We start from the raw sequence: 14,976 nt of genomic DNA on the forward strand, positions 1-14,976 counted from the left end.
TTTATTCATTACATGTTGAAATAATAGTTTTAATACATATGGTTATGATATTGTGATTTAAAATAAGAAATACATATTTGGTGTTCATCCCCATTCCTGGAACAGAGCTCCTAAAACCCTTGGAATTTCCTAAGTATTAAGAATGATGAAGGTGAAAGGTGTGTATTTTGTTATTTATAACAAGCCCCTGTCTACTACACCTGAGTTTATGCTAATGAGGTGACTCTGGATTGACAGAAATCAACAACTAATTCAAGGGTTGGAAACTTCTGCCTCCCTGGCCCAACCTCCTGGGAGGAGAGAGGGGCTGGAGATTTAGTTAATTCACCAATGGTGCACAATTTAATTAATCATGCCTGTGTAATGCAGCCTCTATGAAAATCCCTGAACTATAGTGTGTGGAGAACTTCTAGGTTGCTGAACACATGGAGGTCCTGGGAAAGTGACATACCCAGGAGGCTCCACACATTTTCCCAATACATTGCCCTATATATCTCTTCCATCTGGCTGTTCCTGAATTGTATTATTTTATAATAAACTGATAATGTAGTAAATAAACTGTTTTTCCTGAATTCTGTGAGATATTTTAGCAAGTTACCAAACTTGAGGGAGTTTAGGAACATCCAATTTATAGCTGGCCAGTCAGAAGCCCAGGTGACAATGTGGACTCAATGTGGATGTGCGATTGGTGTGTTAGTACATAGGTGGGAGGCAGTCTTGTGGGACTGAGCCCCATGGGGTCTGCGCTAACTCCAGGTAGTTAATGTGTTGGAGAATTGCTTGATGTGGGGAGAAAAATCCACACATCACTATCAGAAGTACTGAGTATAGAATAGATTAAGCAAGTTTTTTTCTTTCATCACTTAAATAAAATGTATTGTTAATACTCAAATCTTATCTATTTTTTAACTTTTTTTAAACTCAGCTACAAGAAATTTACAACTACATAAGTGGATCTCATTTAAGTTGGACAGCACTGTCATCAACTTGGGGAACTAGCCCACATCCTTTCAGTAAATCACCCCCTCCACTTTATTTAACTTATTTGTGATTAGAATGCTTGGAATCAAAGGACCCAACTAGGTTATATACTAGGACAGCAGATAAGAGGTAATATTGTAACTTTTCATTTTATCTCCTCTTATACTCACTCAAATAGCTGACAAGAGAAAAATTTTGAGATGTCCTAAATTAAATTACAAAAGGCTAGAGGGTAGGAAGAAAGGAGAAAGCTTAATCAGTTAACAGAGCCTATAGGCAAAAACCAACAAAAGACTGCTTATATTCCAACTTTGAATTAACTTCCAGGTGGTTATTTCTGAGATTGTCTAGAGAGAATAGCATACCACCAAAACTGCTTCATCTTGCTTACTTGGGAACTTTCCAGATTGTTTCCCACAATCAGTCCAAAAGTAGCATATATTTCTTCCTTAGGGAACATACACCCAGCCCAGAACTAATCCCACTTCACCTTCTACTGCCCCCTTTATCTATATCAAGTGTAAATTCTCTCAAAACAATTTACATATTTTCTTCTTAAATCCATTGTGTAGAAGAGCCCCATAAGCCCCAAGCCATTAAACATAGTTTTCTTCTTTAACTAGCCCTACTCCTGGTGGTTTCAATTGCATGCCCCCGGACCTGGTATTTCTTTTTTAGCTATCATGTAGCTCAATAACCCTTTCTTTCAGAAAAACTTTTGGCCTGGAAAGTTTTTGTTAACATAGCATAAATTGAGTAATTATGAAGTACAAAGTCAAATCGTAGCTCACAGTCCTTCTTCAAGGCAATGGTTCTCAATTCTGGTTGCAAATTAGACCTATGTGAGCAGTTTTTAAAAAAATTCTGATAACAAAGCCTCACTGAAGTCCAAAGAGGTCAGGATCTCCAAAGGATAGGCCCAGGCATCAGTATACTTTGGGAACTTCCCAGGTGATTGAAATGTGTAGCATGTAGAGAATCACCAACAAAGCCTGTCTGAATAGCTTGTCTTGTCTACTTAGATGAAGGGAAATGTAACAGTTAGTGATGGACTGTGGGAGTGTTATTACCTTCCACAGAGTTCCTGTATGATTCTGTGTTCAATATTGGTTAGCAAAGTTGGTACTCAGAGAACTCAATAAGTTCCATTTTCTTCTGGATGTGGAGAGAACTTTCCCAAACTCCTATCTTAGTTATCATATTTTTAGGACTATAAGACACACTGGGCCATAAGATGCACCTAGATTTTAGAGGAGGAAAATAGGAAAAAAAGTTTTGAGGCAAAAAATATAGTAAAATATTTAACAACATAAATAACATAGGCCACCACTTCCCACCCCACAATAGCGAGCCAGGTAAGCTACTTTCGAACTATAAGACAAACCCCCATTTTCCTCCCAAATTTTTTGGGGAAAAGTGTGTCTTATAGTCTGAAAAATGTGCTACTTATTATTAGAATTACTAAAAGTACAATATCAAATTGTTCCCTCATTATAATATTTGAATGATTCTTCCTGATTTTGTTGAAAATTGTCAGGAAAGGATAGGTGCTAAAACACCAACAATTTCAGTAGTAATAAGTCAAAAGTTCCGTTTTCTTTTATGTACATATCTTTCACATGGTTATTAGATATTCAGAATTTAGAGTTAGTTTTATTATGGGAAGTTTCCTTAGAGATATCAATAGCAAAGTTCTTTAGAAATTGCTTTTCAGATTTTAATGTGCATGTGAATCATCTGGGCCTCTTGTGAAAAATGCAGATTCTGCTTCAGTAGGTCTGGAATGTGGCCCGAAATTCATCTTTTCCAACAAGCCCTCAGGTGATGCTGATGCTACTAAACCACAATCAACAAATTGAGGGGCAAGGTTTAAAGCTCAGGATATGAGCTGAAATGAAAACTGGCAGAATCTGAGTTCTGTCTCTACCAGTGAATGACCTGGGACAACTCCCTTAATCTTCCCATTCCTCAGTTCCTCATCTCTAAAACAAAACAGTAGTAGCTACCATGGGGATTGAGAGGAACTTTATGCACTGCATTTAGACTGCATGTCAGTGTTCTAATATGTACCCTATAAAAGTTATTTTATTTTATTATTATTATTATAGTCTATTTCAGTTCCATATATTTCAACTGTCAAAAGTGTAATCCAAAGTAGGAAAAAAAATTGCCTAAATTTACATGCCTGGATTTTAACCCATTATTTTCACTGCTTATCCTCTACACTGGCATTCCATTCACTTTAAGATCTCTTTCAATATCTCTTTACTAGAGCCTTTGTTGTCCTTTATGTTTATTATTACTTATGGAGATTTAAAATATGTTAAAAAATTCTTTGACACTTTCTTCAAAAGGTATAGCCTAATCGTTAAATGTGAGCTGGGATTAGCAACTCATTTGTAATGATTAGAATAAAGCAGAAGTGACAGTAAGTAATATCTGAGACTAAGTCATAAAATCACTGTGGCTTCCTTTACTATCTCTCAGATCACTTACTCCGGGAGAAGTCAGCTTCCGTGCTCGAGAACACTCAAGCAGCTTTACGGAGATGTCCGTGTGTCAAGGAACTGAAGCCTCCTCCCAAAAGCTGGCTGGGAACTGAGGCTTCCTACAAACTGCTACATGAGGGACCAACATTAGAACTGTAGATATAAACTTGTATTTGAGGAAAACATGTTCCCAGCTCCTGAGGGACCCTAAGCAAGAACCACCCAGTTAAATTGCTACTGAATTTCTTTCCCACAGAAACTATGCGATAATACAGACTTGTTGTTTTAAGCTGCTAAATTTCTGTATTAATTTGCTGTGCAATGAGATAACTAACACATTATTTACTTATCTGTGTTCTCTAATAGGCTGAAAGCATAGTGTAGACAAAAAAAGTGGGGTGGGGGGTATTCTATGGAAAGTACATAACCTCACAGGGTAATCTCATCATAAATTCTTAACTGGACAGGTCACTGTAGGTTACCACACCCCAGCCACATAACTTTTTCAGTAAAAGGCTTATCTTTACTTTAAGCAAGACCTGTCCATTGTTTCTGTGCATCTAGGTTAACACAGCTTTGAAATAAACCATAACCAACTTCAAGAAAGCTTATAATCATATTACCTATCCTGCAATCTAATTCCTGCCTTACTTTTTCTCAGGTCTACATAATCTCCCTTATGTTCCCTCCTTAATCTCAAATGCATTAAAAAAGCTGCAAAACTGTATCCTCTGGAGAATTTGAGATCTTACCCCCTGGCATAGTCCTCAGTTTGGCTCAAATAAACTTATAAATATTCTCTACAGGCTTAGATATTCCTTACTTTGACAGTAGTACTTAGAATAGCATTTGTTAGTCCATTTATCCATTAAATCTGTTATTTACTCTCACATCCATCCATCTATCCATCACATACTTATCAAGAACATACTGTGTGTCAGGTGTCCCTTCTAAATGTTAAGGGTGCAAGGGTTCGATGTGACACAGTCCTTCTCCTTAAGGAGCTCACAGTCAAGGCAAACTTTAAGAGGGGTAAATATTCAGTAAATATCTAATACACGAATAAAGGCAGAACATAGTAAATGAAGTAAAATGTTAGCTTATATCAACTGTTTTAATTCTATTTTTCTGATTTAATCGTATTGAGCCAAAGTATGCCTACACTCTTCCCAAGTTCAAGGCAAGCAGGAAAGTCAAAGACAGTGTCATAAACTGATAATGATGGTTCCCAGAGTTTTTGTTGTGTCTTTAAATCCTCTACTAAATTATTACTAAAAGATGGACATCCAAAATCATAATGGTTATACACATAATCTTACAAAATACACAAAACAAAAATACCAGAATTTGATTAAAACTTTATGAGTAATCCATATACTGAAAATACAAAAAAAGAAAAACTGGTTAGACAACATTACAAATTGCAAAATCCAAATTATGGGAAAACATACAGGAAAAACATGCGGTTTCTTCCACAAGTTAATTCCAAGAAAAAGAAATAAATAAAAAAAGAAGAGAATAGTAACAGATTAAAAAATAAGAGACTTTTAAGACCTAGCAGCCAATTGCAAGGCATTTCTTTTATTTGACTCTCATTTCAAGCTTTTAAAAGAAAGGGGAAAATAGATATGTATTTAAATCACTGAGAAAAATTATGAAAATCTTAGGAAAATTTGAACACTGACTATATATTTGATAATGACTAGGGATTATGATGCTTGATTATGTTCCTTTTAGAGTGGCATTTAGAAATATCTTCTAAAATTATTACAGATGAAATAATATGCTTGGAGTTTGCTTCAGAATAGGCTAAGAAAGGAGAGGGATCATAAAAGAGCATGAATATTAATGAGGGCTCATAAAAGAGCATGAAACTGGGTGATGGGTATATGGGTTTCACTAAATACTGTATTCTTCTGTTACATGGAATTGGAATAATAGTGAACAGGTTTTTAAATCAGGAAATTTCACATAAGACTCAAAGTTTTAAAATCCAAGCATCAGGCAACAAGAAATTGGAGCTGAGGGCTGAGACTTCTCCTTGAGAGAGGCCGCAATGCCACAAGTTGACCATGGCCCTAAAAGCTTTCTGTTATCTTTGCTTGACCATCTTCACTCATGTACTTTACTTTCCTAGGCACTCAGTGCACTGACCTATAGGACAACTAGATTTTCTGCAGCACCAGCTAGAAAACTAAGGGAGCACTACAGTACGCTAGAGGCTGGGAAAGAAAATGCAGCTCAACAGGCATTCACTGAACTCAGAGGCAGCGTTAATCTGATCCAGCAGCTTAACCTCTTTTTGAGGTTAATGCAAAAGTTTTATTTTAGAGGAAAACTCTCTTCTAGGAAGCTTCATTTGCAAGACAAAGGACAAAAAATAATTCATGTACACCCAAATGGCTGAATTGCTATTTCCTAAGGTTTTTATAAAAGCTCAAATGTAAAATAAAACTTTTTCCCACTGTTTCTATTACAAATTCACTTAGCATTTTAATATCTCTTTTTAATCCTTCACAACTGAAGAAAAGAGACTCCCATTATCATACACATGGCTCTCAGTACAGGTAATTGTCTTTTTTTTCTGTTTCTAACTTTGCTTTCAATTATTAGTCAATATTGGAATAAGTTCTTGGTGCTATTAAATGGATTCCATTTTGGATGTAACAGAGTTGCTGCTGCTCCCACCATTGCCACTGAGTGGTAGCTGCATAAATGAAAGCTAGGAGACACTTACTCAGACTGTTCTCTGCATTAAACCAGGCGAAATGGCTTTTGTTAGTCTTTGCATGCATTTCCCCTGGTTTGGAATATATGTGTATATATATCATGTATAGCATGGTAATCATATGCCACCAGAAAATATAAAATGCTCACTTAAAATGCTTTTTAAAAGAAAACTTGACACTAAGAACATTAAATTAGACATTTGCCAATTAACTAATGGTGATAGAGGTTATTTTCTTATATTTATGGATAGTTCTTTTATTTACAGTTTCAATTATGTCCCCATTAATAATAATATTATTGATAACATTATATGTGCCAGATGCCATTCTAGGCATGTATATTGATCATCCCATTTAATTCACATAACAGTCCTAACATTAGTTATGGTTATTACCCCCTCTCCCTCAACATATTTGTCAGATAGGCAGATAGGAGAACCAAGCCTATGGGAAGTTAACCTTCATAAACTGTAGTTAACCAGGAGGGCAAACCTAATTATTCTGACACTGACTGTAGAGTCTTTGCCTGTATTTACTGGACTGTTTTTCTTAAACTAGGTATCAACCAGATGATTTGAAGGACCTGAAAGATCTTCTCCTCCTGATTCTGCTTCTCAATGATTTTCCTGACTAGTCAATGTCACAAGGGGGAAAAATATTATTTTTGTTTGTTTGTTTGTTTTCTTTTTGTTTTCTTTTTTGCAGTCTGGCATTTCTATTGTGCTGAGCTATTCATAATCTTGACCATTAAGTTCTCTGCAAACACAGGGGCTTTGAAAATGAGCCCTGAAAAATATTTTTTCTTCCCTTCCACTCTTTCCCTGTGCTGTAAGTCTGGGTTTGCAGGTATAACTGAGAAGCCAAGCATTTTTAATGCTGAGTCTATGGAAGGAGTTCACTTTGATAAAGATTAAAGTTGCTAGATGTAATTTAGACTATCTTTTTTGGGTCCTAGCATTTTAGAAGCTGATTTAAAAATCTGTAAACTATGTACCTACTACTGGTTGCATGGGATTCTAGAGATTTCTCAGGTTCCCAAAGCCCATCAAAGAAACTGCATATAAATTGTCCAAAAGAGGAGAACCATTTGTAACACTTGAGGGTAGGCAATGTACACAGGATCAGGCAAACAGGACTGGGTATAGATCTGGCTCTGTCACTTCCCACTGTATGACCTGGGACAAGTTCTTCTATTTCAATTTCCTTATTTATAAAGTGGGTTTAGCATTAGTTATTGTGCCATAGTCATTGGGGGAATTTATTATATTATGTATTTTAATGCTGAACAAACAGTAAATACACAACACTTTATCAAAATGGCAAAGGTATAATGATATAGATATTATTTTCACCATAGCATGATAAACCTTAGTAAAACTGAGGAAAGAATGAGGAGGAGTTTAGGCATCAGTTGTTTTACTTCTGAGGTCAGAATGATAGGAAACTGGCCTAACTGAATAAAGAAGAATCTATTTGCCTTGAGACAAACAAAGGCCTTCACGACAGCAAAAACTAATGAGTATTGGCATTACTTCTTTAAATAAGTCACTAGATCCTAGTAATACTCACAATTTTGGAGAAGGTCCTTTCACATTCATTATTTCATCTAATTCTCACATAAATTTTCTGAGATTGTTATTATTATCACCTGTACTTTTCACGTAAGAAAGCTGAAGTATGAGAGAAAGGAAGTTTAAATTCATGCTATTAATATGTTGCATGGGCAGAATTTCAATCTTATTCAGTGGTTCTAAGCTAATTCAAAGGAGGGAAGGAAGGAAGGAAGGAAGGAAGGAAGGATTCAGACCCTAGAGATCAGAAGGTAAGCCTACTCAAGCTCTGAAGGCCACTTCTAGCCCTAAAATAAAGTCAAAACAATTGAGTACTTCATTTTATATTGTAAATGTAATCTTGGATTTGAAGGAAACACAAAATCATCATCCAGTAGTTTTATTTTCTTTCTTTTCAAACTATTTTCCTTTAACAAGATGGTATTTTAATTTTGCTTCTGTTTTTTTCTGTTGTAAGGATGCAAATTTCCAAACAATTGACTTTCTCATTCGGCAATTTTCTTCTAGTTGAAGAGAGTTTTCTTAAATGAGAGCACATTTGGCAAATTGGTGTGGTAAGTGTCTAAAGGCCTCCCAGGATGCTGTGCCCTTGTCATCTCAGTCCCCATCAGTTATGAGTGTTCAGTTTGAATACCAAGTGATTTCATTAAACATCAGGTCCTAAACAAAGGATGACCTTGAATTCCAAACAAGATAAGTAGGCCATTCTTGATAAAGGCAACAGAAATTTTGAAAGACAAATTTCATAGATGCTTCAGAGCTAGTTAGCTCTATAACTATTTCTGAATCAGAGAGGTACATTGTCATAAGGCAAGAATACATTTATTATAAGTGACCCTAATCAAAAGGCCAAAGATAGATATAGGTAGATAATATAGTTATTTTAAAAATCTGCATTCTCATTGTTATTTACAGACATCATCCAAACGAACAGTACCATCTTGTTACACGTAGCAAGTCTGCACCATCTTTCATTTCCTTGTTAGATGTTAAAACATTTCACTTTGAAAATGTTGCGATTACCTTAATTTTAACGCAGGACAGAAAGAGAGGAAGCGTTATGAACATTCCTTCCGTTCACAGTTCTACAGAGAGAGTTAGACCAAGCACCAAATATCCTTGGTGTCAACAGTTAATAGGTGAAAGGCTTATTTCCCAATACTGAAATTATCAAACCTATGTGCAGTTTCAGCTATAGTTAGTGTTGTCTGTCTCAAGAAATGAACAACCTATGGATAAACTTGAGCTTTTTGTGGGACATCAGACAATTTAAAATTATTTCACTAATAATATCAAAATTTCTAATAATAAGAAAATATAAGCCCAATTATCTAAGACAAAGAAAACTCAAACAAAAGTTGGTAATTCAGAACTTCCTATTTTAGGACATGAAGCCACTTCTTGGCACAGGTGCAGTGGCTAGGAAATGAGAGCATAAGATAATTTGTGTCTAGAGACATTGAACTATGCCAAATATTGAGAAATATTGAATATTTATTAATAGGCTTCTCTAAATCTCTGAGTTAGCAAGATAACAAATATTTTCTCTATTTTAGAGAGATAATACCTGCTACAGAAGAGTTAAGATTACATAGAAAATCTCTAAGGCCAATGACAATATTGATAACAAATAGTTGTATTAATGCTTCTGCTACTTTACATAAACTATACAACTTAATCTTTGCAACCACCCTATAGGTTAGATGCCATCATTTCCATTTGACTGATGGAGAAACAAAAGCTCAAAGGGGAAGAAAACCTGATGAGAAACACACAGCAGCTGTTAAAAGACAGAACTATAAGTCCAAGAAAGTCACCTGTCCCAGTTCTGAGCTTTCTCTTCATTACCCATAGTCACTAATCATTTGAGAAATTCAGTTTAAGCTGGAGACCCAAGTAGAAATACCTCTGACCAGTATATTCAATCTATCCAGAAGTAATAGTCAAGTTACCTCCATCAAGTTGTCTGTCAAGGTTTATTGTTATTCTTAATAAACAGACCCTCTTATACACCTCAAGATATTCTGTACTGTTTGAAGTTATTTATTGATATATGTGCCTCAATTATCAGTATTATTTGTCAACCCTTTAGAAGGAAATCACCTCTTTTTATCTTTATTTCTCCTTCAGATCCAAACACATAGTAGGTGCTCAACAAGTGTTTAATTCACTACAAGTACTTCACTTTTGTAAACTAAAATCAGCATCTTTTTTGTCTCTATACACATATATAGGTGTGTGTGTGTATATATATGGCTATATATAATGCTATATTTTTATAAAATATTTTTAATCATGAAAATTAGTTTAATAAAAATTTTCCAATTTCTTATTCCAATATGATTTAATGTGACTCACATTATTAGTGTACAATAAAATTAGACAGTGAATAACAAAGTCATGAGGAAGGATAAAATATATAATAACCACAAATATTACTGTCATTACTATGGCAAATAATAACTTTTCTTTGTGTTTCCTTGTATCAGTAAAAAGGCAAAGATAATTAGACAAGAAATTTCTATGAAATCTGATAGAAAGAAGCACATTAACTCATCAAGAAATGATTTTAACAGGAATTTACCCTGTGGGCATTTATACTGAGTGACACCATGGATTTCTTAGACTAGTTCATGGTAAATACAGACACAATCTTCGCACACTTTCTGTTGATCTAATTGGTGACTTTGAAGCTCAGGATACCTACTGAGTTTCAGTAAGAATTAATAATGCCATTAATTTTCTATCTCTTATCCTGTGTATAAATGATACATGTTATGATACACTGTAGGTCAGTGGTTCTTACATTCCTGGGGAACTCTCTCAAAATAAAGATCCAAAGCTCTATTCCTTTGAAATTAAGGTTATCAGATATAGTAGATTTGGATGTGGGCAGAGTGGGAGGATTGCCAAGTGTCTATTTCCCCTTCTGATTAAGTATCTCATTTTTTTTCTTTGAGGAATCATGCCTCTTTTCTATTTCAGCAATGCCGTTTGAATGGAATTGGCTGTATACCCTTGACTGCATGAGTAGGCACATGATACAGATGTGGCCAAAGCTTTCCCCTCCATGGACCACACATCCTGGTTCAGCAACAGAGAAATGACTCAATACTGAGACTGTTGGAGCTGTTAGAAGAGAAGCACTCTGTACATGTGAAATATAGTGTGAAGATAGGAAGTAAGCCTGTCAGTGCCTACAAACAGAATAAGCACGGAGAAATGCAGAGTACCAGCATATATCCTGGCATCACTTTTCCTGCTCCTAGATTTCCCTCTGTCTGAAATACTCCTAGGTCTTTAAATTTAAATTAAATCATTGATATTTGCTATTGCAAGAATTATAACCAATAATGCCTAACCATCAGTGTCTTTAAGTCATAACAAACAAACTTTCCTAGGTGAGTTTCACAATCAGCCAAGTTAGAAAACTATTGTGTAAATGTTCTCATGAAGCACATTTTAATATATATGCAAAAACCTGAATTAGCATATATTACTACTAAATACAAGTTTATTCATAAAATGCTAACTTTTAAGTGTTACTTAAAGTTTGATATGATTTCTGATCTTTGAAAATGCCAGGTTTGGATTATAGGATGAAATTCATGTATGTTAAAGTACATACACTTAAAGTATGTTATGTGTTATGAATGAGTAACATATGGCAAGATATAGGGATCCCATGCACTTAGAGCAGAAGTGGAGCCAACCAATGCTTAGTTGGATAGAGCCACTGGGATGGTCACCTCCATCTCTAAGAAGGTAGCCCTGAGAAGAACTACTGAGTAAAATAGTGAAGCCCATGGTTTTTAGGCAGTGGAAATGAATAATATTCAGCATCAGCTGCTCCACAATGATGAGCTGAATAGACCAAGAACATGAACTACCACCTCACATCTATCTCCAAAATTGGCTGCCTGCAGAATGCAGGTGACCCATGTGGACAAGGTACACCATCAAGCTTCTCACAAAGCCTGGCAAAGAGCCAAAGTACAACCTGTACAAGGAATTGTGCGTGTGGTGGCAACATAAGCCAGCAGGCTGAAATCTAAGTCCTCATATATATTGATTTGTCTACTGTCTGATGTATTTTTTTTGGAGACATTTGTCTGATATTTTATTTTTTAATTTTCTTTTATTTTTTAAAGATTTTATTTATTTATTTTTAGAGAGAGAAGAAAGGGAGAAAGAGAGAGAGAGAGAGAAACATCAATGTGTGGTTGCCGGGGGCTTGGCCTACAGCCCAGGCATGTGCCCTGACTGGGAATTGAAACTGCGACACTTTGGTTCACAGCCCACACTCAAACCACTGAGCTATGCCAGCCAGGCATTTGTCTGATTTTTTAAAAGCAGAAATCCAAGCTCCTCATAGGATCCTTAATCCAACAATGCAGTGCATTTTCTAAATTGGAGTTTTATCATTATTTTGAAACACTTGACATGGAAAAAATTTGATTAAATTTTAAATCTATTCACATTATCACAATAAATTGAAAAGGAAGAGCTATTATAATCTTTAAACATAATCTGATATAATTTTAAATGGGTTTAAAATGATTTTATTTTTTTATTATATACTTATGTGGAAGTATCTTGTTAAAGATGGTTATCAAAATTTGAAGAGGTCATTATATAAAGGTATTGATTATAAGATTCATGTAACCATTTCAAGCATAAATTTAGTTTTTTAAAATAGGTTTGTCTTCAAAGAAATGTTCAAGTTTCTAATTACTAATAACAAGTAGATTTTCTTTAAGTTTTAGCTAATTTATTATTTCAGGTCTAGTTGGCATTTTGACTAAAACTTTGTAAGAGAACCTGAGCCAATTAAGCAGCTCTGATTATTCCTGACCCACAGAAACTGTATGAAATACTGATGATAATAATAGTTATTATTATAATTATAAATGTTTATTATCTCTTTAAGCTGCTACATTTAAGGGGGAAATTGTTACATGTACCATTGTATATATCACTATTATAGCACTACATTGCATTAATTATTGCTGCAGTAGCAATTACTCAGCACTTAGTTAACCCTGCAAAACAAAACAGAATTAAAGCATGTACTTGATATAGACCTAAACTCATTCACATAGCTCAATGACTCATTTCTACATATCAGTCTTCCAGTAAGCAAAATTCAGAGTAGTTTCCCAGGAATATCTCAGAGTTTTGTATAGTATGATTCTCTGAGGACCACTCCAAAATATTAAATCATTGTATTGTAATGATCTTCCTCACTCCTTCCCTCCCTCCCTCCCTCTCCCTTCCTTCCTTCCTTCCTTCCTTCCTTCCTTCCTTCCTTCCTTCCTTCCTTCCTTCCTTCCTTCCTTTCTTTCTTCCTTTCTTTATTTCTTTATGTAAAGTTTTTCTTTTTTTTCATTTTCATTCGAGAGAGACAGAAAGGAAGGGAGAGAGAGACAGAGAGAGAAGCATCAATGTGAGAGAGAAACATCGGTCAGTTGCTTCTTGTATGTACCCCGACTGGGGATTGCACATGTAACCAAGGCATGTGCCCTGCCAGGGAACTGAACTAGCCAATTTTCAGTTATAAGATGATCTCCCAACAAATTGAGCCATGTTGCCCAGGACTACAATGGTCTTTCTTAATGCCTCTCTCATTAGGCAAGAGACCATTCCTGGTTTTGCACATCTCTATATCCCTAGGGGCTAGTGGTAATAATTATATGGAGTGCTCAGGATAAAGTAGATTTTCAATAATATTATGTCATTTATGTGTATTCAAAATATATTTAAGCATATTACATGTATATATTAGTAATTTTGTCACTAATTTGTATGTTTGAATATCATTAATCCATTAAATGGTACATAATATAAAACCATGCTTTAATGAGTAATGCTCTTTGCTAGCCACATTAATTATAATTTAATTATCAGAGCAGCCCTCTCATTATCCTATTTTTCATATGAGGCACCTGAGTCAAATAAAAACAATGCAAACTTCCTCAAACACAAATCTGAAAAGTGGAGTGAAATTAGAAATGAGGCAGGTCTGCCTGGCTCCTAACAACTATGCCCTCAAGATAACAGCCTCCATTTATAACTCTTAATGATTCAATTTTCCAATGGAATTATTTGTCTTTTCATAGTAAAACAGTAGATATGTGAAGAAGCCTCTCAAATTACCCAAAATGTTTCTCATTAATTGAAATAAAATATTGAGACCATAAGTTAATATTTTTTCCACCATGAATCAAAATTATATAATTAAAGATTAAAGTAAATTAAGTATGTAAAAGAAGTAGTTGGTATGAAGGACTTAATGCGTATTGTGGCAAGTCCATGAAATATGTGTCAATGAGGAGATGGGGCTTCAACCCACAAGTGGTGGATAATTCATGTTTATTGCAGGGAAAAGTTGGATGCGGAGCCATAAATGTGAAAAATAAAATTTTAAAATAACTGTTTTTCATTCAAAAGACTAGTCCATAGACAAATTACTAAACAAAACTTACATTGAGCATGTTTTGTTAAAAAAAATAATTAATTTCAAAGCCCTTAATTCAGTTTATAAAGTGAAAGCACTCTAGTAACTCAATTTATCTGTAACTTACTTTTATCAACTCAATTTGAAAGTTAATCTTATTATATATTTAAACTCTGAAACAAGTTGTTTTTTACATGTGGGAAGAGCCTATTTTCCAGTTTGCAAACAGATGTTTTTCATTTGATCTTGACAAATATATAAACAAGTTCATATTTGACTAGTTAATCTATAAAGTACATATACATAAAGTTAACATGTGTGCCCCCAACTATACCATTATCACATGCACACAAAAATAACCTGCATAAAGCTTTGCATGAATATAAGTCCCTCAATAGTTGTTTTTTTTATGTTTTTTAATTAATTAATTAATTAATTAATTTATAGAGAGAGGGAAAAGGAGGGAGAGAGAGAGCAACATCAATGTGTGAGAGATGCACCAAACAGCCTGCAACCCAGGCATGTGCCCTGACCAGGAATTGAACCAGAGACATTTTGGTTCTCAGGCCGATAGTCAATCCACTGAGCTACACCAACCAGGGACCAATAGTTGTTTATTATTATTATGTTTATTATTATTATTATTATTATTATTATTATACTTTATTTTCAATTATGTTGGAAGGCTAGTTTTTCAGTTATCACCATCATCTGACTTCTGGACTTTCTAAAAATGGCCATTACTACAC

The 14,976-nt window shown here is 34.8% G+C and overlaps 1 protein-coding gene across 2 annotated transcripts in view; it reads right to left on the reverse strand.

Annotated features, from left to right (window-relative positions):
* Nucleotides 1–14,976, reverse strand: part of GRM7 (glutamate metabotropic receptor 7) — an 861,618-nt gene that overhangs the window by 700,689 nt on the left and 145,953 nt on the right. The window lies entirely within an intron of this gene.

Source organism: Phyllostomus hastatus, unplaced genomic scaffold (genome assembly GCF_019186645.2).
Source record: "Phyllostomus hastatus isolate PE091 unplaced genomic scaffold, TTU_PhHast_1.1 phas_contig_16, whole genome shotgun sequence".
NCBI lineage: Eukaryota > Metazoa > Chordata > Mammalia > Chiroptera > Phyllostomidae > Phyllostomus > Phyllostomus hastatus.